Below are 25157 nucleotides of genomic sequence, written 5' to 3' on the forward strand. Positions count from 1 at the left end.
AACATATTACAGAAATGAATCCTTGAAACAAAGTCTTTTCACTGCTCCGAGTTACATATCATCCCGCATTGACCACGTTTTAAAGTTAATGTTCCAAACTACCGGACTAACCAGTATTTCTACTCTTTCCTCCCAAAGACCAGCTTAGACTGGAACCACCTGCCCGCCGGCATCGTCTCCATTTCCGAACCCGAAGCGTTCAAATCTGCGCTTCTTCATCACCTATGTTAAAAAATTCTTAGTTCTAATGTTTGTATGAGTAGTCAAACCACTCCTATCTGTAACGCCTCAACGGCTCTGATAGTAACCATATAAATAAATAAATAAATAAATAAATAAATAAATAAATAAATAAATAAATAAATAAATAAATAAATAAATAAATAAATAAATAAATAAATAAATAAATAAATAAATAAATAAATCCTCTTTTCAGTTTGAAGTTTTGTGCGCTATGAATGGATCTAAGCCTCCCACACTGTTTTTACGTTGACATTATAATGATGTGATTGCCTCAGATATAGCGATGACCACTAAGCTGTGTGGACGACGCAGCTAAATGAAGCCGGCAGTAGGCTTTCGACGTATTGAAGATAGTGTTTAAAAGCTTGGACGTGGAGCGAAATTTGCCGAGCTGCTTTCTTGCATGATGTAATCTTGGAAGCATCAGTACAAAAGTACACCAAATTGCAGACACTAGAGATCAGTTCCCTTCATGGTCGTCCTGGATAAGTGCCCACAGGCACTCCCATGAAGGACAGGGGCTCAGCAGAGACGAGGGCTATGGTGGTGTGAGCTTATGGAGGTTGTGAGGGCGAGAATCTAGATGACAGTGAGGCCTGATCACCAGTGACTGATGATATCAGACGGCCCCACATAAATGCTAAGGCGTCTAGCTGGCACCGTTGGTGGATCATAGCGAAAAGTCCACTCGACTGCTACACAGGGCAGTGCATTTACTTTTGGCAGGAGGACCCGGCACAGAGAAGACGGGGACCGTGGCCGCGTGCCTTCGTCCAGGCGTGACGGAGTGGGTGAGGATTCAGGTGATCGGGGTCTCCGGTAGCGCTACTGAGACTGCCGAATCATAGTAGAACAGCATGGAGCCCAGAGTCGCAGGAGGCGCGCTGACGCGATGGTCGTCCTGGAGCAGTGCCAGCAGGTATTCTCCCTGCAGGGGTCCGGCTGCAAAACGAGCACTATGGCCGCATGCTTTGATAAAGTTGCAACGAAGTGGACAAGGGGCAAGATGACGTTGGGCTCCAAGGTAGGGAGGCAGACTGCTGACCTGGCTATGTCCACGCCACGGCGACCAGCGAGCGCCACCGATAGCTGCAAGTAGCCCGTCCACGCGATGGTCGCCCTGGAGCAGTGCCAGCAGATATCATCCATGCAGGGGGTCCGGTTCCAAATGGTCGCCCTGGAGCAGTGGTATCAAATATCCTCCCTGCAGGGGCCTGCAGGGGGTCCGGCTCGAAGACGAGCACTATGGCCGCATGTTGTGTTCCAGTCGCGACGAAGCGGACAAGGAGCAATGTGATGGGCTCCAAGGCAGAGTGACAGACCTCTGAACTGGCCCTGGTGAACACCACGTTGGTGAGCGGGCGCCGCAGATAGCCGCAGGATGTACGCCGACAAGATGGTCGCCCTGGAACAATGTGAGCAGATATCCTCCTTCCGGAAGGCCCGGCTCCTAGACAAGGACCATGGCCGTATTCATTTGTCCAGACGGGACGGAGCGAGCTAGGAGCGGAAGGCAGTGGTCTCCAAGACAGCGTGACAGAGACCGCTGACCTGTCCCTGTCGAACGCCACAGCGACGAGCGGACACCGTAGTCGGACTCGTAATTTGCAGGCAACTGGAAACTGTACTGGCGCTCTTGCGCAGTATTGTGAGCCTCCAATGCATGTGTTCCGCTTTTTCTGAGAATGCCTCGTGCGAGCGCCGCGGGATGGGAGACGCTTTTTTGTGTTCGATTTTTTTTTTTGTAGGTGCTGCGAGGAGATTGTGGTAAGTAGGGAATATTTTATGGTCGCACATTAAGAACCAGTGTCTGGTTCGACTGACTTCTGTACTGCCCTTTTTTTTAATGCGTGATGGACTTAGCAAAATATCACAGGTGAGGTGTGTTCCCTGTGAGTACCAGTGAACTATTATGCTTAAGAAGTAAAAATAAAATCCTTCGATACAGCTCCTAGTCCAAGATTCTAGTGGCGACGGCTCCCTTGTGCGTCCTGAGGGCCATTCAGTGCACCTGCACACGGTCAAAGGTGCCGATTGAACCCCTGAAGTTTGTGCAGCGAGAAATGTAGGCTTCTGCGTGAATAATGCAATTCGCATGCACATTTAGGGAGCAGGTTCGTTTGTCGGAGGCTGTGGCTCTGTTTGCTCTCAAACTCAAAATGAATTGCAGTACTTTGTCAGTTCTGCTTTTCGAAGTGCTTCACGGAGCATAAATGCCATATTTTGCCATTTTGGGGGCACGTTTCTCGTTAATAATGTGTAAGACATTCCTGTACACTGATCGCCATGTGGTTTTCCCTTACGACCGCTGAAAAATGTAGTAGTGACTTTTCTCACCAGTTTAGGTTTCGGTTTCAGCAGCCGAGTGATGGTGACGTCATATTTCAGTCTAGGTTACACGCAGTATGAAAAACGGCGATAGAATTGCTGACTTTAAGTTGTTGTGACTTCTGTTTATAAGGCAGACTAGATTTAAAATTGCAGTGAATTCAAACTACAGAGGAACGATTATATCGCAGTTTTTGTTGCTAAAGCGACATTACACCAGGTTTCAGCTCGTCGCGTAAGGCGTGGTCAAGGAGGTTATGAAAAAAACTGCAGTTTTTTATCACCTCCTTGGGCGTGGCCGTGGCCACGAATGACATTGAACAGCCACGCTTAGTAACTGCTTAGGCGAGCTCTGCCAGAAGGTGCCGCAGTCGGCACCGCGCCGCTGCCGCTCGCTCCTGCCAAATGTGTGCTCCGCGGGCAGAGAAGCATACGTCCAGATCGAGACCTCAGGTGGCCGCAGCTACGCCGTGAAGAAGCGTAGCAGTGGTCTCCTCATAAAAAAATATCAGCCTGCCATGACTTTTGAATTCACGTTACCCCTACGCAACGGGCAGGAGCTGCTAACTCGGGTTGCTCCTTTCGTATGAGAGGGTTTTATCAGAATCATCCTGCCAGAACCGTTTGCATTCTCGTTACTTGTACGACACGCTGGCACGTTCATACGGCTTGGTCAAAGCGTGACTTAATATGTGGGCTGGTAGCTTACGCTCTCGCGTCATACCCTTAAAGGATCAGCTTAAGGGTCCCCTATAATGTAGCACCTTACTCTCATAGGGCGTGATAGGGGAATAATGTAGCAGGTAAAAGAAGCTTCCGCCGTTGCTTTCGCAATTCAACTAGGGTTACCCAGAGATAAACCACAACTAATTTTGTTTTCATCTCTCACGTCACCCAGAGTTGACTGACATCATAGCTATCTCTCGGCTGCTGAAACCAAAACAGATGAACGAATTCGATTATAAATTATATAGCCGTCGTAGGCGAATATCACGTGGTGATACTTGTACCGTAATGTCTTACGCATTATTACAAAGGATATAATGCCAACCCGAAAAATAGGCGTCTATAATATTTTAAGGTGCAAGCTAAAACATCTAATTTAAAACGGAGGTCCACTGTGGCGCTTGCCTGCGTGACTAAGGTCCGTCGAACTCAAGAGAATGATAGAGAATGCAAAATATTCGTTTCGGTCCGTCTTCACTTCACATAAATTGTTAAACAGAGCAGAGAAGATTAACCGGTACAATCTCACTTAGATCTTTGAAATTGATCCATGACTAATAAAGCTACTCACAATTATCACACTGAAACGGTGATTTCATGTAGAAAACTATATGTAGACTGTAAACTCTATAAACAACCGAAAAATCTATTAAAAAAATGCCAAGCATAAAAGCCTCTATTCGAACAGACAAGATCGAACTCTCAGGGCTATAAACACTAACCAATAAGCGTGAAGTGTCCGACATAAGAAAGTATAGCATGAAGAGAATCGAGCATGCTCTCAAGAACGGCGGTAGCCTGAAAGCGGTGAAAAGGAAACAAGACACAGGCAAAAATCGGCTGTGTGCGCTAAGGGACAAGGTGGGCAGTTTCATTACTAATATGGATAAGACAGTAAAGGTGGCCGAGGAATTCTACGCTGATCTATACAGTAGCCTAATTAATCAAGGTGACAGTGAGACTGGCAGTAGTGAACAGCAGTCAGACGTTCCACCCATAACAAAAGAAAAAGTTCAAGAAATCTTTGCATGCTATAAAAATGGGGAACGCAGCTGGGAGAGGATCAGGTAACTACAGATTTGTTGAAGGGCGGTGGGAACATCGTGCTTTAGAAACTGGCCATCCTATATACGCGATGTCTTATGACATCGACGGTACCAGAACCATAAAAGAACGCTAACACTCTCTTAATCCTAAAGAAATGGGACGCTAAGGAATTCAACAATTACAAACCGATCAGCTTACTATCTGTTACATATACGTATCATGGCAACGTTGGACTTCACTCAACGAGCGGATCAGGCACGCGCTCAGAAAAGACGCTCTACCATCGATCATATCGATACTATCAACCAGGTGGTAGAAAAATACTCGCAATATAACCAACCCTATACACAAGGTTCCTTAATTACGCGAAAGCATTTGAATTAGGGGAAATCTCAGAAGTCAGGTCGGCATTGAGTAATCGGGGTGTAGGAAAAATAACCACGGAATATAAATCTGGGTGCACAGTTTTTGGTCGATTAAAGTAAGTTAGAAAGATTAGTCTAGCGATGGTCGCTAAGAGAGCATGTGTACTTTAAATTGGTCGTGAAGAGTTTCATAAGCGATGTTCTTTATTGAAGAGAAGGGAGATTTCAGATATTTCGGCGGAAAAACCGTGGGTGCGGTTGGCCTCGATGTGGCATATGAGAAAGTACTGGAAGATATCTATAGTGACTGCGCAGCAACCGAGTCCTTCATAAACAAAGTAACAAAATTCCAACAGAGAAAGAGGTTAGGCAAGAAGGCAAGACCCCCTCAGTACTATTCTCCGCTTGCTTAGAGGAAGTGTTCAGAAACCTGGAATGGCACCAGTTAAAAGGGTTAATGAAGACTGTATACCTCAGTAATATGCGATACTCTGATGACATTGCACGGATAAGTAATTTTGTGAACGAATTGCAAATAATGATTAATGACCTGACAGCCAAAGCAGAAAGAGGCCCGAAAATTATTATGCAGAAACCTACTGTGTGTTAGAAGAGTAATGAGACTGGCAACACTGAGCGGGAATCGACAGCGCTGGCGCTGCTGTCGCCCCTTTCATACGGCATTTAGTCTGGATCGTGCCCTTGACTCAGCACCAGTTTGAAGTTGGTGCTATACGATTTTTGAGAACATCTGAAGAGAAGTTGCGTCTTTCATGTGCGCTATGAATATGGACCGGCAAAAGTATGAGCAACGCTGCGCCATTAAATTTTGTGTGAAACTTGGCGAAACCGCTACTGTGACCTATGAAAAGTTGAAAAAGGCTTATGGAGTACATTCACTATCCAGGGCCCAAGTGTTCAGATGGCACAAGTGTTTTTTAGCAGGCCGAGGAGAAGTGGATGACTAAGCTCGTGCGGGACGACCTTCAACCTCAAGAACGGATGACAATGTGAAAAGAGTGAAGTCTCTTGTAAAGACAGATCGTCGGCTCACGGTGAGAATGGTGAGTCAGGAGCTGAATTTGAACGTTTTTACCGTCTGTCAAATCTTAACACAGGATTTGGGTTTGCGGAAAGTGTGCGCGAAGATGGTTCCAAAGAACCTCATCACTGAGCAGAAGAACAACAGAAAAGATGTGTATCTTGATGTTCTGGAGTGCCTAGAGAGCAAGCCAGAATTCTTCAGTCGTGTTATAACAGGTGATAAATAGTGGATTTTTGAATATGATCCCGATACAAAACGCCAAAGTCGGGAGTGGCACTCCACAGATTCTTCCCGTCCAAGGAAAGCGAGAATGAGAAAATCGAAAATTAAATCGATGTTCATTTGTTTTTTCGACAGTCGGGGGATCGTCCACAAGGAATTCGTGCCTCCAGGACAAACTCTCAGTCAAACTTTTATCGTGAAGTTCTTGAAAGTCTCAAGAAACGGGTTGCACGTGTGCGACCAGGCGTTGCACGGGAATGGATGTTTCGCCACGACAATGCACCCTGTCACACGGCAATGTCCATTAATGATTTTTTGGCACGAAACAGTATCTCTGTGGTTCCGCAGCCCCCCTATTCACCGGATCTCAGTCCCTGTGACTTTGTTTTTTATTTCCACGGCTCAAAACCCATCTGAAAGGGCGTCACATGGGTACTCTGGATAATATCCAGAAGAGTGTAACAGAGGAGCTGAAACGTATTCCAGCAGAAGCCTTCCAGAACTGCTACGAAGATTGGAAAAAAACGTCTCCGTCGCTGTGTAAATGCAGAAGGGTGCTATTTTGGAGGGGATAACCTTGAAGTGTAAAAAGAATAAAATTCATGGTTACAAAAAGTAGTCACATTACTTTTCTAACACACCTCGTATGTCAAGATTCAACAACCTCGGAAAGAAATAGCAGTTTACAATAGGTAGCGAGGCACTGAAAGTGATAAAGGTATAGGCCTACTAATGACAGGAATTAGCCGTAGATCGAGACTAGGGGAAAATAACAAGAAGAATCAGATTGGGATGGAGTGCACCTGACAAGTACTCGCAGGTCAAGAGGAGAGTATATAGTAGTTGCATTTTACCGGTGCTCACCTATATAAGGTAGAAACGTGGCGGCTGAAGGAAAGGGTTCTGATTAACTCGAGGACCATTCAGAGAGCTTTGGAAATGGTGTAACGTTGAGATAGAAAACGTGCAGAGTATGCAGAGAAATAACTCGGATTAGTGACATTCTAGTTGAAATTAAGAAGTAATGGACATGGGCAGGACATGTAATGCGAAGGGAGGATAACCGTCGGTGGCCAAAGGTAAGAAACTGAAATCTAAATGAAGGAAAGTCTAGCAGAAGGCATCAGAAAATTAGTTGTATGGATTAGGTTAAGATGCTTTCAGTGGTCAAGTGGATACAGCTAGCACTGGACCGGGTAACTGGATGAATATGGGAGAGACTCTTGACCCGCAGTGGGTAAAGTCTGGCTGATGATATAGCAAAAAATATACTCCATTAACAAAGCAGATGTTGCCGACTTTGAAGTAGCATCCGGGCATGCGCTTTGGATACCTACAGGGCAGCCTTTGAAAATGAATGAAAACAATATGGATGGCAGGCAGACCACGGGTAAATGATATTCCTGTGAAAATAAAGAGAAGGAAATGACACCGATGAGTGACATGCAAAACAAGGATAAAAATTTGATTGTCTAATATGGTAGCAGAGCAGGTCCCGACAAAAAGAAAGCGCAGCTGGAGGCAGTCGAGAGTCAGTGGAAAAATGCAAACAACAGAATTTTTCTAGACATGGAAAACGGCTTTATGTGGGATAGGGATCCGTGGAGAGGAATGAATTAACCTGTAGATAAGCAAGGGGGAGCCTTGGACAAAGGTTGATCTAGTCATAGGTGATCTGACCTTTTCTGATCTTCGGCCCCCCAGGGCCTCTATAGGCGCACTAGAGAAGCTTTATTCTAAACAATACCGTGACTTTTTTTCGTAAAAGTACGCGGTATCAATGAGATACGATAACAGTGATCGTTGCACCGAAACCCCACCTGTTTGTGTCAGGAAATTCCCTGATTGATCGGTTTGGTAAAGTCCCATGCCCAGCCGCCTATTCATGCTCCGTGGCCAGGTCACGTGAACTTGTGAAGTCATCGAGCTCTTGACTATTGCGAGAATTTCATGGCCAAGTTGGCATGTAACTGGCAGGATTGTGGTGTCATCAACCGCATTGCAATGTGCTTCTGAGGGAGGAAAAGCACTTACACTCAAAAGTAGAACGATGGTCAAGCGGAACCGTGCAGTAGACAACCGCCATATATTACGTGAGGGCACCCCTCAGTTCACATTAAGACGACCAATTAGCACCGCTAAGCAGCCTTCCTACTACCTTACTCTTTAGCTATAATACTTATAGTGAGTTTAAGTATCGCACTACTGCGTTGCCTTGTTGTTTGTACTACTAATTCGCACTACTTATCAGGAATACTCCTTGGGAACTCATTAAGTTTTTCACTTAGCCTCAATTATTTTGACAATGCTATCGCTGGTTGGTTGGTTTGTTGGGTTTAACGTCCCGAAACGACTCAAGCTATGAGAGACGCCGTAGTGGAGGACTCCAGAAATTTCGACCACCTGGGGTTCTTTAACGCACACTGACATAGCACAGCACACGGACGCCTTGCTTTTCGCCTCCATCGAAAAGCGGCCGCCGAGGCCGGGATTCGATCCCGCATCCTTGGGAAAGAGTAGCGAGCGCCGTAACCACTGCGCCACCCCGGCGGGGCGATGCTATCGCATCTACTCTTAATTATGCTTGAGCATTCCCTGAGTTTTCGCCACCTCGCGCGCCGTCTTTCTGCTGTGTGCATGTTGAGACGATACGACATTTTGTCTTGAGCAAATTTCAGCTCAGAAAGGGACGGCAGCCTTTCGACAATTCTCATAGAACTTGCGCAGGAGGTGCCGATCCGCTGGGAGGCTGCTGCTCAGCAGAGGCGCTCTGGCGCCTCTGCTCACATGCTGCCGTTGAATGATACCGGCGCGAGGCGTAATTTTTGTCAGCGGTGAGCTGGCAGCGTGGGGGTATGTTTATGCACGTTCGCTCATCGCCACGGCGCTCCCTTTGTGCGTGTAGGCGGCGGCTGGGGTAAGAAGCGGTCATGCTGACGTCGGCAACAAATATTTTTCCGCCGTACGGGTCACGCTGGAGCCCGCATGTAGCTTGTTCTTAAATAGCTCAATGTTCCATAAATCTAACAGTAACGCGCCAACGCGTGCTTGTAGCTCAGTGTCGCGATAACCAACTGCATGCGCGACGGGGTTGCGTATATGCTCATAGGCGGGTGATTCATTGCGAGCGCAGCAATTAAGGGACCAAAAGCATGACTAACACTTCTCTCCTCAGTGACGCCTTTGGAGTGGGTACAGCAAGTCTAGAACATATGCATGCGCCTGCTCGCGTGTAATCGAGTCCGGCCGTGGGCTGGGCCAATAACTGCGCTACAAGCAATGCAGAGTTATTTTGCTCGCGTTTCGAGCCATTTAAGGCAGAGGGCGTGGTATCGTGGTGCATAGAGTAGTCTGTTATCAATGCGTTTCCAGCGCATCAGACAGTGTAATAGTAATAAATATTTTATTACCTGTAGTTTACATCTCTGGCTGAAGCCTTTATCCAGGTATCAATTAGCCGAAGCTATCCTGCAGCCCCGATCGGTCAGCCATTGTTCTGCATCCAGGCCAGGCTTGAAGTGCGTGGCTTCTCAAGATGACAGATTGGGATCTGGGAAGTATGGTCTTGCCGCCAACGCGAATTGTTCAAAACGGCGCGAAATGCGCAACGTGCTTTGTCTACTCCGGAGCAACTTAAACGTCGTGCAGCTTTTGGCGCGCTGAATAGCTCTTTTTCGGTCATTGGTTACCTTGTGTATTATTCAGGCCCGCTGCCAAAACCAATCTTTGAGCATCGATCGAATGGCGAGTTGCGTCTTGTCCGCGCTTCGCGGTCTTGTCTTCCACAGTAACCGCCTCTCTTGCGGCGGCCACTGCGCTCCCCAACATAGTGGCCACGTGTTAGCTTCTACTCGTCGATTGCCAACCTCTGGTCGTGGTGACGTCCTGAGGCAACGGCACCAACGACGTCAGCCCACAAGAATACAGAGAAAAAATAGGCTACGTCAACCTTATCGAGTTATAATTTAGCTTCGAGTCCAACACAGTACTTACTACACGCGAGCAACTGTTCCTGCGTCGTCACCAGCGGCTCCGCGTTTGATGATGCAGTGCTGTGCATCGGGTCGCGTGAGGGCGACTTATGTTGGCACAGCAAACAGCCCGAGCTACGCTCTCTCGTTGAGCGAGCGCATTCCGCCAATTTTTCACTCTTCCTCAACTTCGGTTTTCTCCTTTCCTAGCGTGATGCTCTGTGGTGTGACATTGACTCCACTATTAGGTTCTCTATATCTATAATATTTGGCCCTTTACCGAAGCTATTCAAGCTTTCGGTTTAAAAACCTCAAATGCGAACACGGCTTTTAAGGATAAAAAACTCCAAGCAAGTGCCTTTTGTAAGAGCACGCTCTCCCAGTGGCACCCGGATGAAGTGACCGCCAGAGCCACTTTCAAAAGGGCGCCCACTCTACAGTCCGCGTGGGCCCCGGTTCCTGCGCATAATATTCCATTCAGCAAGCAGTATAACGCGTGAGGTTCCCATTGCGACATGCTACGTTGACAGCGAAGAGAAAGTCTGTCATACTCCTTTCTCTGAAAAAAAAAAAAAATAATAAAGAAAAGAAAAGAAGGAAGGCCTAAAATGTCCACGGAACGCCGCAGAGCCTATGGTCTCCAAAAGAGTCGCACAAATCTACAGCTTCTCATTTTTCCGGGCCACTTAACACAAAATAAGTCTCCGGCATACAGTGCTTGGACGGAAGCGCTGCGTGCCACCCGTCTACCTGAGCGTGCGCAGCCGGATGAGATTGCGGCTCCCGTCATATTGCGAGTAGGGCCACGTGGCGGGAAGACTGCGCGGGGCTGATGGATTTGTATTTTCCGACGCGAGGACCTAGCGCCACCAAGGGCCCCACGGCCTGCGCAGCGCGGTCGGGCAACGCAAGCGGAACGGCGTGGCCAAGGGCGACCGCGGACTCATCCTCAAGAGCGGCGCTGCCGCCAACAGAAGACCACCCGCTGCTTCCGAAGGAAGGAGAGGGAGGAGGGGCAGGGGGAAAGGCGAGCGGCAGTCTGACGCGCATTAAAAGTGACAACAGGCTCGAGGACACTGCTGTCGACTCAGCCGCAGCGCGGGATTACTTGACGCCCGCGACGTTTTGAGGTTGGACGCGGCGTCGTCGAGCAATTGTCATCCGCATGAATGTGCTTCCACTGCGACTACCTGTTGCGAGGGGGCGTTGGATTCGTTAGTATTCACGCCCATAATTCACTCGGAGGTGGCTTCTGTTTCGAAATTTTTAATGCGACTCGAAGACAGTCGTCGCGAAGATGGGTCTCTCTTTCGCACGGGCCAGTTGCCACAGTGCGTGTATAAGGGCAGGGTGGTGTCGAGAAGCGAACACCCGCGCAGCACCCCGTGGACTAGCCACTTTGAGAGCCCGGCATTGGCCCGTCATGGTTCTCGGAAGAGCATCGAAGAGCAGCTGAGACGTCGCCACGGCTGGCCTGCATAAAGAAAAAAAAAAATAGATATATGGATATGAAGTAAGCACGACAGGCAAGGCTTCTAGCGCAATGTACAGCTGAATTCGCAGTCAATCAACGGCGCTTCGTTTAACATGCCATAACGGAGTGAGGCTCATTCTGGGCGCACCTACTCTGAAATGCTGTCGTCACAGAGAAAAGGCGCAAAGTATTGCGCAGCTGCTCCCTCAATTTTTCCGGGTAATGCCTAGACGCTAAACTAGAGACGACAGTCGAGTTTCCTTTGTGCTCTCTGTTTAACGGTCGGTGGCGTTGCGATAATTGGTTAGCCATTTTTGCTCCAACCCGTCCGGTACGTCTCCGCAGTTGATATAAAGAAAAATTGTCAGCTCTGTAACTTAAATGCGCAATGTGAATTTATTTCCAAGATCACAATATATTATTCTGACTGCTCTGTTGGAGACTCCCAGTTTTGTAACCACTGATACCTTAATCCCATGCACCGCTGATGATCTTATTGTACAGCATTTTCTTGACGCTATAGCTTTAGACGTGCTTGCTCACATATCGCTCGTGTGTTGAGGTTTTATTACAAAATGATGTATCCTCAAGGCGCTATACATAGCACAGGCATGCATTGGAAACGCTCGCATTAAGATAGGTGAAAATAATTTGTGCGCAGGCGGAGAGACCGCGTGATGGGTTTGTGCAACGATTCCCGAAGCACACTTATGTGGACGTATACACAAGAAAGAGAAAAGAAGAGAGAGAAAATAAAAGGTCCTCGACATGTATGCTTTCGCACAAGGAATATATATTACCGGTGTTTGAAATTATTTGCTGTTATTGTCGTTGTAGTAGGTGCACATTTGCGATCGCACTAAACTCATCTCACCTGCACTACGACATTTCAAGCATTGATATCGTGTTGCAGGCTGAAAGCACTTTTCTGTGCCAATAAATACCTGGCTACATAGATCAATAACTGCCCTCTTTCCTGTCCGAAAACGTACTTGAGAGAGCATGTTTGTAAAGGCTCGAGTTTGTCGGTAACTTCCGGAGAGCGCACTAAAGCTCACGACATCGCGGTACTAAGGGGTTATCTATTACACGGGCTGCGTATAGGCAAACCGAGGGCACAAAGAAGCATGCGTCCCTTAATTCATCAGCAGAGGTAAATGGGAGACGAGTGCAGTCAGTAACATATGCGGCCTTTCTTTCCTTGATTCGTTGTTTAGCCTATAGTTGTATACAGTGAACTTCATAGAGAGCTAGCTAACGGTAAGCTTTGTTTACTTATCCGTAGAGTTATTGCCGATCAAAAAGACGGCTTGCATGGATCGCAAAAAAAAAAAAAAAGTGATGAAATATGACCTTGGGATGCGCTCTATATAGCTTCAAGGGGAAAGCTTAAATCCCCCTCCCCCCTGGTTTGCCTATGTTTGTGGTTTAAGCAAACGTAATGAACGCGCGTTTCTTTTCAGCATTTGACAATTTAGGATACTATATATCATTTAATACTATTTCATACCGCCTGTTTCAGTTTCGGTTCTTTCCTCTGCAAGAGCTACGTAATGGAAGCCTTACACGGTGTGCGGTGTAATTTGCCGTAAAAAAAAGTAACGTCACCGTTAATGGTCAGACAGCCGTCAGACAGCCGGCCCACGTGACGGTGCAGTAGCAGCGAGAGCGGCGAGCCGACACCACCGACATTCTAACAAGGCCTCCTTCTCTCCCATCAGCGAAAGTCACTACAAACGAATGAGCGATAAGGTATCAGCCACTGAATCTGCGCATACAGGCTTGGGTAAAGGGGCGATATGACATCCTGTGACTCGACTAAAATTAGCGCTCCAACTTCATTTGCCGGTTCTTTATCGCCATCCGCCTGTCGTGATGTAGGCTGCTGCGGTGAGCAGGCCTGGCCAAAATCGCTGTGGCGACGGGCGAGCTCGAGCTCGCTCGAACCATCGCCAACATTTCTGCCTGCCGCTGCAACGGGACCATCGGGTCACGGCCGCAGCTGATTTCGTTCGCTCAAACCACGACTGAGAGCACCACAATCGCGGCGCACAAATGCGCTAGTCACGTGGTATTATTTGTATTTCGCGGGCTTTCTTCTGAGTCCGGAAAAAAAGATACACGTGAGACTTTCTTTATAGCAATCAATGGAAGGGGGGTTTCTGAAGGTGCTCTACAACTTTCCAATTCACATTTCTGGTCTAAAGTCGATATTTAATAAATTAAAAAAATTAACATAATTAGCTAATTAAGCAATTGCCAAACAAAAAATTGCCTGTAGTGCGCAAACAGGCTGGCAGTTGTGTGCAATTGGTTTCACTGACCTACCTGAAATATATTATTTTGTAACCCTTGGTTCAAGTTAGCTGGGACACCCGGTATATATATATATATATATATATATATATATATATATATATATATATATATATATATATATATATATATATATATATATATATATATATATATATATATATACCGGGTGTCCCAGCTAACTTGAACCAAGGGTTACAAAATAATATATATATATATATATATATATATATATATATATATATATATATATATATATATATATATATATACCGGGTGTCCCAGCTAACTTGAACCAAGGGTTACAAAATAATATATTTCAGGTAGGTCAGTGAAACCAATATATATATATATATATATATATATATATATATATATATATATATATATATATATATATATATATATATATATATATATATATATATATATATATATGTCACTGGGATAGCAATTTTTTTGACGCTCAAACCCAGGCTGCAGGGGCGCCGTACAAACCGGAAGCCTTCAGCCTGCTTACTGACTCGTGCACATCGCAGAGATAACGGGTGCCTTTCTCCTTAGTATTAGGGCAAAAACCTTTCTAGGCTATGTTGGCGGGGTCCTGTTTACTGGAGGTGTCCGCAGCCGTTGTTTCGTTCTCAGAAGGGTTAGGATCAAACATGGTTGTGATCGATAGAGGATGATATGAGGACGCTGCGGAGAAAAAAATTATATATATATATATATATATATATATATATATAATTTTTATATATAATATATAATATAATATAATATATAATAATATATATAATAATATAATATAATATATGATAATATATATATATATATATATATATATATATATATATATATATATATATATATATATATTGCGCAAATTGCGAAGGCAATTTGCGCACGAGCACAGTCAATAACGGCTTGATGAGTCGATAGAAAATCGTATCCGAGGATGATATGCGAGCAGTTCGGCAGAACAATAAACTCGATGGGGTACAAGACGTCTTGAATGAGCACACGGGCTGTGCAAGATGCGGATGGGTGAATGTGCTGTGATGAGGCGGTGCGGAGCGAAAAGTCGGAAATCGGAGTGGTCACTTTGCGAATTCGACGGCAGAGCGCTTCACTGATGACGGAGACGGCTGCACCGGTATCGACGAGAGCGAGAACTGTGGCGCCTTCTACAGAAACTTTGATAACATTAGCGGGACGACATGGAGGACTTGAGGAATTCGAAACAAGCGCAGTTCTTGCCCCCGGAACTGCGACTGTTAGTTTCCCTCAACGGTGCTGGTAGAACGTCGCAGCATTGGAGAAAGCGATCGGCGCCGAGGAGAATGTGATCGACGAGTGGTATAGGTTTGGCGATCTTGTGGGACAAATTGAGAACCGGGCGCAATCATTTGCGAGCGTGAGTCGGTATCGTACGGGTAAAGTCGAATGTCAGGCTGTGAAGGTTGGAGGCGCTGGCGACAAAGGCGCGCAACATGGCCCGGCCGACCGCAGGCATAGCAAATCGGAAGGTTGTCCGTAGTACGCCAAGGTTTCATAGGATGTGGGCGGAACCTTGAGGGTGGGGCTTGAAACGAAGGCTCAGCATGCGGCGGTGAACGGTAGGCAGGTACCTGCACATTGGAGCCAGACGTGGGCGAAGGTGGTGGCCTAGCCGTTACTTGGGCATACGTGAGAGGTGCCGTCACAGGCGGCACCACGGGGTTGGACGGCAAGACATCAGCGACGTGTTCTTGCACGACACGGCGTATAGCAGGGGCCAAAGATGGAGCCAGTTCAGGAACGAGGCGGCCCGAGTCTTGAAAATGGGGAAGGAGTGAGATCTGACGTGCGACCTCTTCACGAATAAAATCTTTGATCTTTTGATTCAGCGGGCTCCCTTCAGAAGTTGGCGAACCACCCAGGGCTAATGCGGATACGCCTTCGTCGCACACACTGGAGCGGCGCCTAGAAGCGCGCCGCTTGCGGAGCTCGTCGTAGCTCTGGCAAAGCTTCACGAGTTCAGTAACGCTGGTGGGATCTTTCGCTACCAGCATCTGGAAGGCGTCCTCAGAAATGCCCTCGAGGATATAGCGGATTTTGTTTGCTTCCGGCATGGCCGGGTCGACTCGTTTGCAGAGATCAACGACGTCTTCTATGTAGCTGGTAAAGGTCTCATCAGCGCGCTGAACACGATCGTGTAAACGTTGTTCGGCACGAAGCTTACGCACTGCCGGGCGGCCGAACACTTCCGCGAAATTCTTTTTAAATGTCGACCAAGATGACAGGTCAGCCTCATGGTTGCGAAACCAGAGGTTCGCCACGTCCGTCAGATAGAATATGACGTTACTGAGCTTGTATGAGTCATCCCACTTGTTGTAGCTGCTTACTCTTTCATACGATGACAGCCAGTCGTCGACATCTTGATCGGCCGTGCCGCTGAACAGGCAAGGGTCACGCTGGCGCACGACGCCAGCACACATGATCGTGGGTGGAACGGCCGGCAGCGTCGAAGTGGACTCGTCTTGCATGGCGGTCGTAGAGGGTAGCGTACGGCTTCGCAGTTCCAGTTTGGGTGGGATCGTTTCCGGCACCTCCACCAATTGTAATAGGGCGTTTATTGACGCTCAGATGGAGAGCTGTGAGGACAGGACCTTGCAACGGCGAGCCCAGCGTACTTCTTCTTTGTCTTCGTCGCACAACGCACAGGTGCATGTCGATGGCTGAAGTGCTGACTATCACAGTACAATATATATATATATATATATATATATATATATATATATATATATATATATATATATATATATATATATATATATATATATATATATATTTTTTTTTTTTTTTTTCTCCGCAGCGTCCTCATATCATCCTCTATCGATCACAACCATGTTTGATCCTAACCCTTCTGAGAACGAAACAACGGCTGCGGACACCTCCAGTAAACAGGACCCCGCCAACATAGCCTAGAAAGGTTTTTGCCTTAATACTAAGGAGAAAGGCACCCGCTATCTCTGCGATGTGCACGAGTCAGTAAGCAGGCTGAAGGCTTCCGGTTTGTACGGCGCCCCTGCAGCCTGGGTTTGTGGCGTGAACTTCCGTTGTAAAGGGCCCCAGGAGCAGCACTGAGGGCGCAGGTTCGAGTAGATTGTTCGCATGTTGATCTCCAGCGTTCGTTCTGCACATATATCCTTGGGAGAGCTATGATTTATTCGCTCAAAAAACGCCACACACTGCGGGCACAACGGTATACAAATATGCATGCGCAGACAATATGAAAATGCACGGAAATAAAACATCTCTGTGCCGTCAGGGGTCCGGCGTCTGTTTGTGGAAATGGCGTAATGGCGAGGAGCAAGATGCACCTCTCATCACCTCTGCTAACGCTAGAACGTGCGCTGCGACCAGATTTGGGACCTGAACGGGAGATTCGTATTGTTGGCGCGTTCCCGCTATGCTGCACCCTGTAACGTTGCAGTATTGGGCGCAATGCGAACAGCAATTTTTGTTCTTGTTTACAGCAACGCCATTCAAAGTAAGTAGAACAGTCTAATGATCTGACATTACGGTAAATGTCTGTCAGTTTGTTTTGTCTTTTATCGTCCCGCTCACCAAGATAAGATCTAGAAGTGATTTCGCGCTTTCTTGAATTCTTATGAGGCCTTCGACAACTTGTAATAAATCAAACGTGAACGCTATATCTAACATTGTTTCACTTATCTTATCATTGCAATTTTAAGCGACATGCTTGGTCGATTTATGTTGGGCAGAATGAAATCTCCAGAATACTCTATCACCGGGCTTGACATGCATAACTATTTCTTCAATTCTTCAAAAACAGTGATACTGGAAGTTTTGGGCCTGTACAACGCTCCTATAACATATTTTATACTTCCCGAATGTGTTTTGCAAAAATGGACTCTGCTTTTCTGCATAGAGCGAACTTTTAAACTGCTTTTATGTAATATTATGACGTAGTGGTGACGCCGTTGGTAACAAATGAGGAGGCTTTAACTTCACTTGAATAAACTCATTATTGAGCTGAGTTGAGCACTCAAAATAACTTTATCTCATTGAGAACCGGCGGCGGCGATAACAACAAACGTCGCTGGTCGTCGAATTAAGAATACCCGCCGCATCCGTCAATGCTCACTTTAAAGGCGGCGCAGAAACATCTAGTTAAAGCCGCAAACAGTGACTAGTGCAACCTAAAACATTGCAGAAACATACGCGAGTGGCCCGAATCTTCGGTACATATCTCGGCGCGTCTTTCGCGACAAAGACACTGATAAAGCTGCGTCTCAAGACAACGGGCATGAACAAGCAAAGAATAGAGAATTGATCTGTTCGCTACAACACACTGATAATGCCGCATGCCAGCGGCTGTAACAAATACAGATTTGAATGGTATGCGGCATTACTCCCCCCTTAAAAAAACATCGCCTCGATGTTCAAAAAAAGTAAACAGAGAAAGGTAAACATAAACATTAGAAGTAAGACCCGAATGGCCCGAAGTATCGTCGTAAAGCCTTTACACTTAGTCCGCGACAACGAATAAGCATCCATACCCAGACTTGGTCACCCGGCTTGTACTCTGCGTCGCGTCGTCGCAAGTTGTATCGTCGGGCGTCGGTGTGTTGGTCTTTAATGCGTAGCTGGGCGAGTTGTCGGGCTTCCTATGCACGCTGCAGGTAGTCAGCGACGTCGAGGTTGTCTTCCCCTTAGCCGTGTGGCAGCGTCGCATCGAGCGTTGTCGTGGGCAACGTACACAAGTTTGAATGGGGTTGTCTCGGGGGCCCAGAGCGTCGCCCCCACCCGGGGGCCTCGCCAGGCCGACATGCCTTAATGATCACTCTTTTGGCAATAAAGGTTGTTTCTCTCTCTCTCCGGGACGGCCGTTTTATATGCGAATATCAAGTACGGCAGGATGGCGTCCCAGGTCTTGTGCTCGGCGTCGACGTACTAGCCGAGCATGTCCCCGATACTTTTATTCAGACGCTCTGTAAGTCTGTTTGTCGGCGGGTGTTAGGCAGTCGTCCTCCAGTGGCTTTTCTGGCTGTACTCCAAGGTGACTTGAGTGAGCTCCGCCGTAAATGCTGTTCCTTTGTTCGTGATGAGCTCTTCGGGGGTGTCGCAGGAGACATTTGGCAGTGCGTTTGCTTCGGCGTAGCGAGTGAGGTAGTCAGTGCATGGCTACAATGATCCATCAGATGAAGCCGGAAAGGGGCCGAGCAGATCCATCCCAAATTGTTAAAAGGGTTTGAGGGTGCGATATGGGGTTCAGTAGTCCAGCTGGTCTGATCGGGAGTGTCTTGCGTCGCTAGCACTCATGACACGTTTTCAGGTAATGGGCAATGTCGGCAGGTATCTGCAGCCAGTAATATCTCTCTTGGATCCGATGCAGCATTCGCGCCATACCGAGGTGCCCTGCTGTCGGCTCATCTTGCAACGCCTGCAAAATTTCTCCTCGGAGTTCCCTAGGCCCTACAAGGAGGGATGTGGTCCTGTTTGGTGCCAAATTCATCACAAGGACGTCGTTGTGCAACGCGAAGGACGACAGCTGACGCCTGAAGACCGTAGGAGCAAAAGCCGTCTTGCCTTCTAGGTATAATCCACCAGGCCTCTCAACAGAGGATCCGAGCGCTGCTGCTGTGCAAACCTGGTGCGGCTTACAGATCCCAAGAAGGCGTCGTCGTCTTCTTCCTTCGGAGGCGCGTCAACAGGGGCCCGCGACAAGTAGTCTGCGTCAGAATGCTTGCGATCAGACTTGTGCACCACCCTGATGTCAGAATTTTACAGACTTAAGCTCCATCGTGCAATGCGGCCGGAGGGGTCTTTCAAACTGGCAAGCGCATAATGATCGCTTACTACCTTGAACGGCCGACCGTATAGGTACGGACGGAATTTTGACGTGGCCCAGATGATCGCGAGGCATTTTTCCCGGTGGTCGAATAATTGGTTTCGGCTTTTGATAGGGACCTGCTAGCGCAAGCGATAACGTTTTCTACTCCGGCATTCTTCTGAACGAGGACGGCACCTATGCCCACGCTGCTTGCGTCGGTATGAATTTCAGTCTCAGCGTTTTCATCAAAATGACCAAGGTCAGGTGCGGACTAGTAGCGCTTGAGTTCCTCGAAGGCTTCAGCTTGCGGCGCTTTCCACTAAAATGATACGTCTACCTTTGTAAGCAGTGTCAAAGGTTCGGCGAGGCGCGAAAAGTTATTGACGAATCGTCAGTAATACGCGCACAGTCCGAGGAACCGGCGCACACCTTTCTTATCACCTGGCTGGGGAAACTGCGCGATCGCAGCTGTTTTGTTTGGGTCTGGACGAACACTGCCCTTGCTTACGATGTGGACAATTCTGTGCTTTCAGCGTTAGCCCTAACTAATTAATTGCGTCTAGCACTGTGCGAAGCCTTTTCAGATGGCCTTCAAAGGTCGAAGAGAAGACAACGGCGCCGTCTAAGTACAGCAGACAAATATGCCACTTCAAGCCAGCCAACACGGTATATATCCATTACTCGCTGGAACGCCGCGGGTGCGGAGCAGAGGCCGAATGTCATTACCTTGAACTCAAAGAGGCCGTCTGGTGTGATGAACGCGTTCTTCTCGCGGTCTCTTTCGTCGACCTGAATTTCCTAGTAGCCGCTCTTTAAGTCCATCGATGAGATGTACCTTGCATTGCAGAGCCGGTCCAGTGTGTCGTCGATGTGAGGGAACGGGTAAACATACTTTTTCGTTATGCTATTCAAGCGGCGATCATTGACGCAGAAACGCAGTGTGTTCCGTCTTTCTTCTTCACCAGAACGACTGCTGCTGCCCATGGGCTATTGGATGGTTCGATGACGTCGTCACGAAGCATTTCATCGACTTGCTCGCGAATGACCTGGCGCTCTCGCGACGATACGCGCTAAGGACTTTGACGCAGAGGTCGGCAACGTTCGTCCGTGATAATGCGGTCTTGGCCAACGGAGTTTGTCGTACCTTCTACACTGACGAAAAGCACTCGCTGTAGCTTTCAAGAAGTGCGCGAATCTGGTCTTGTCTTCTCTGGGGTAGTGCTGGGTTTACGTCGAACGTGAGCTGATCTCGGGTGGGTTAATTGTATGTGGGCTGGTCGGGGAGGGCGAAGACTTCCCAGATGTTCGCTAATTCGTCCAGAAAAGCGATCGTCGTGCCCTTGCTGAGATGCCGGTATTCTTCTGTAAAGTTCGTTACCAACACCCGAGCTTATCCAGTCCACAAATTGGTTAGGCCTCTTGCGATGTCAAGACCTCGCTCCAAGAGCAACTGAGCGTTTCCTTCGACAACGCCTTGTCCGGTAGCGATGTCGCTTTCTTGAGCTGGGCGGCGAACGGTCAGCTGATGAAAAAACAGTCAGCTCCGTGTCCACTAGGGCAGTATAACTGTGTGACCGTCGATAGCCACTACAAGATCACTTGTTCGTGTCCTTGCATTACGTGTTTGCCTCTGTGTTCGATCTCTGCTCCGTCGTGTACTGTGGAATTGGCCGGGGCACACCGTTGTCAGTTCGTTGGACGGCGGTGTCGTATTCTGCAACTCCAGTCGGTTGGTTGTCGATGTCGTCGTGTGGAGCGGCGGTGAAACGGCAGCGTCGTTGGCGAAGGAGGATATTTGTCTTTTCGCTGCTGAGCAACCTCACCTTCAAAGGTTGCTGCCTTTAGTTTCACCTACGGGGGCTAGACCTTCTTCGCGCACTGTCATCAATTGCGGCCTGGCGACGCAAATCGGGCAAGGGAGAGCGGTACCGACGGCTTGGTCACTCTGCCCTCCGCATATAGTTCTCGATTTCTTCCGGTCGGGCGTCGATGTCGAAGCCGCGCAGGCCGGTGCGTCTGTAAGGGCAGGGGCGTAGAATGTGGCTGGCCTCACCGCAGTGGAAGCATAGTGGTCCCAGGCTTCGCATTTCTTGGGGCTAGCAGGTCGTTGGTCGGCTCGGCGGGCAGGGGCCAAGGGGTGGTTTTCGGGGACAGGACGGTAGCGACGAAGGCCAGGAAGGTCAAGTTGGGGTGCAGGATGACGTAATGGAGCAGCGTAGTTTATGGCTGCTGCCTCTTGCAATGGAGCAGTCGGAGCCATCGCTTGAGAAACAACCAGTACCTACTTGACTTCGCGGACGACGTTCACGAGCGTCGCCATCTGGGGTTGTTGGTATGGTGGCAGCAACCGGCGGAGTTCTTCTCAGACGATATCTCGGATAAGGTCTCGCCTGTCTTCGCTCGCCTTGCACGCGCCGGTTCGAGTGGTTGTTCGTAGTGGCGCATCCGGGTGTTCATCATCTTGTCGATGTTGGAATCTTTGATTTCAAATTCCGCCACGGTTTTTGGCGGATTTCTGATAAGTCCTGCAAAAAGCGACGCTTTAGCGCCTCGCATCAAAAATTTCGCTCTCTCCCCTTCGGCCATGTTAGGATGGGCGTGGCGAAAGAGGCGCTTCATCTCCTCAACGTAAGCCAGGATAGGCTCATTTGGGAGTCGAAGTCTTGATTGAAGAAGAGCCTGGGCTCTTTCCTTCCGGGCGACACTTGCAAAGGCAATCAAAAACTCTTCCTTGAAAATCTCCCAATCCTTCAGAGCTGCCTCCTGATTTTCGAACCATATACGGGCAGACCCCTCAAGAGTAAAATAGACTTGTCTTATACAGCTGTCACATGGGCATTTCGAAGGCCCTCGGACCGATTGTCTATCGACTCGAAGGCCTTCGAATTCTGCCACACGGGCGTTTTCAATGGTCATTGAGTCGGTAGTCTATCGAGTTAACAGAACAGCTCAGAACTCCATCGAGACCTCGACAGTGCTTAAAGTCTGGCTCCATTGGACGGGGGTACATACTGGTTCGAGCACCGGTGGAAGGGAAATAAAGAGGGAAAGAGAGAAAGCGGCTGGTGGCCTGTTTTGCAAACAATATTGTATACAAAGGGTAGAAATCAATTTTTATCTCCATCTCGAGTTTTAGAAAACCTGTTAAGGTTCCTTGGTAAAGCTCACTGCAAAGCTGTCGAAATGAAAGAGTGGAAATCTTCTGATTATTACTGACAAGAATAAAAAAGGGTTGCCTGCTTCGTATTCATACAGTCCTTATACTTTCAAGAGCGGGGGGTCTCAGACCCCTCTTAAATATTGGTGAGGGGTCTCAGACCCACCAAGATCCCCTGACTTTAAGCCCTGGATCTTGAAGGCCTTCGAACGTCGCGCAAGGTTGCTAGCGTTGACCCGAGGAGCGCCATGCGCACTCTCGTGCACAGCGCGTTTACAATACAAAAACATTAGCAAGCGTTATTATTTCATACCTTTAATTTACATGGTAAAATATTAGTGTGCGTAATAATTTAAACATAGCATCAATCTTCTTTAAGGCGCATTATTTTTGTACTCTCTACCACTGTAACCTGCACCGCCGAGAAAAGCAAACACAATAAAAAGCACAGCCGTATGAACATCAAATAACGCGTTTAAAAAGAACGTTATTTAATAACAAATAAAAACCTGCAGTTACTAAAACAAAGTAGCAGTTATATTTTATTTTGCATTTATATAAAGATTTTAGTCTTTTAAGCAAAACCGAAAGCAATGATAGTGGCGCCACAAAAGTTTGGTGCCAAACACCAGAACTATTTTAGTAGCCTTCGAGTTTGCCGTGTCGTAGTGGCACAACCACAACTCCTTCGAGTTCAATCACGATTGAAAATCTCGAAGGCTATCGACTCAATCGGTTTTGAAAATGACCATGTGACATGGGTAATAGCTTCGCTTCGTCGTTCCAGGCGTTGAACTTGAACATTGCGACGCGTTCGAACAGGTCGAGCCAGTCTTCCGCATCCTCGTCCGGTCGTCCTTAGAAACATGAGGGGCTCGCGGGGTTGGACGAAAACCAAGGGTGCTTTCTGCTCGATGGGTGCCATCTTCGGGGTACGTTACGTTGACGCGATTCAGCACCTCCACCAGATGTCACGTAGCGGTGACAACGCCGTTGGTAACAAATGAGGAGGCTTTTAACTTGACTTGAATAAACTCTTCATAGGGCTGACTTGCGCCCTCAAAATAACTAAGAAAATCGGCGGCGGCGATAACAACAAACGTGCTAGCTAGTTGTCAAATTACGAATACCCTCGCACCCGTCAGCGCTCAATTTAAAGGTGGCGCGGAAACATCTAGATAAAGCCGCAAACAGGGACTAGCACAACCTAGAACATTGCAGAAACATACGCGAGTGGCCGAAATAATCGACACATCTCGGCGCGTCTTTCGCGACAGACACTGATAATTATAAAGCTGCATTTCAAGACAAGGAGCATGAACAAACTGTGAGCACTGTGTGGCGCTTCATCTTCCACATGACTGAACATTCGCCCTGTGCCCCTCACCACCCTCACCACCCTTACCACCCCCTCTTCCTCACCAGCAGCTTATTCCGATGCCTCTGTCTGTGTTCTCTTTGGCACCATCAATCCTGACCTTCCTGCCACTCACCGCCAAGCTTTGCAGGAATTACTTCGAAAACACCAAGCCTCCTTTGATGTCACTTCTCCGACCTTGGGCGGAACTTCTGCACAGCACCGCATTATAACACAAGGTAATTCTATTGTTAGCCGCCGCCCTTACCTTGTTTCCTTATCAGAACGTAAAATCATAGAAGATAATGTGAATGATATGCTCTGACGAGACATTATTCGGCCCTCAGCTAGCCCCTGGTCATCTCCGGTCGTCTTGGTAAAAAAAAAGGATGGCTCCGTGCGTTTTTGCATTGATTACCGCGCACTTAACAAAGTCACTCACAAAGATGTTTACCATATGCCACGAATTGACGACTCCCTCGACTGTCTTCAGGGCGCCGAATATTTCTTCACTTTGGATTTGCGTTCCGGTTACTGGCAGATTCCGATGCACGAAGCCGACAAAGAAAAAAAACTGCATTCACTACTCCCGATAGGCTTTGCGAATTCAATGTCATGCATTTTGGACTTTGTAATGCCCCCGCTACGTTTGAGCGCATGATTGACACTGTTCTTAGAGGACTTAAGTGGAAAACATGCTTGTGCTACCTGGACGACATAGTTATTTTCTCTGCTACTTTTTCTGATCATTTATGCCACCTTGATCAAGTATTAACGTGCCTGGCATCCGCCGGTCTCCAGCTGAGCACAAAAAAGTGTAATTTCGGCAAGAAAGAAATCAAGATCTTGGGCCACCTCGTCATCCGCGATGGCATTCGACCCGGCCCTAACAAGCTTGCTGCAGTTTTGAACTTTGCACGCCCTCAGCGGACTAAGGATCTACGCAGTTTCCTTGGCCTACTTTCGCCGTTTCATTCGCAATTTCTCTACCAGTGCTGCACCGCTCCACCACCTTCTTACCGACCGTATACTACTTTAATTGGTCCGAAGAATGCGAAAAAGCTTTT

General features: G+C 47.7%; 1 pseudogene; it reads right to left on the minus strand.

Annotated features, from left to right (window-relative positions):
* Positions 1-1042: 1042 nt before the first annotated feature.
* The window catches only part of LOC146202253 (uncharacterized), a 43330-nt pseudogene continuing 19215 nt past the window's right edge, over positions 1043-25157 (minus strand).

This window comes from Amblyomma maculatum, chromosome 1 (assembly GCF_055883805.1).
Source record: "Amblyomma maculatum isolate TAMU_Amacu chromosome 1, ASM5588380v1, whole genome shotgun sequence".
Lineage (NCBI taxonomy): Eukaryota > Metazoa > Arthropoda > Arachnida > Ixodida > Ixodidae > Amblyomma > Amblyomma maculatum.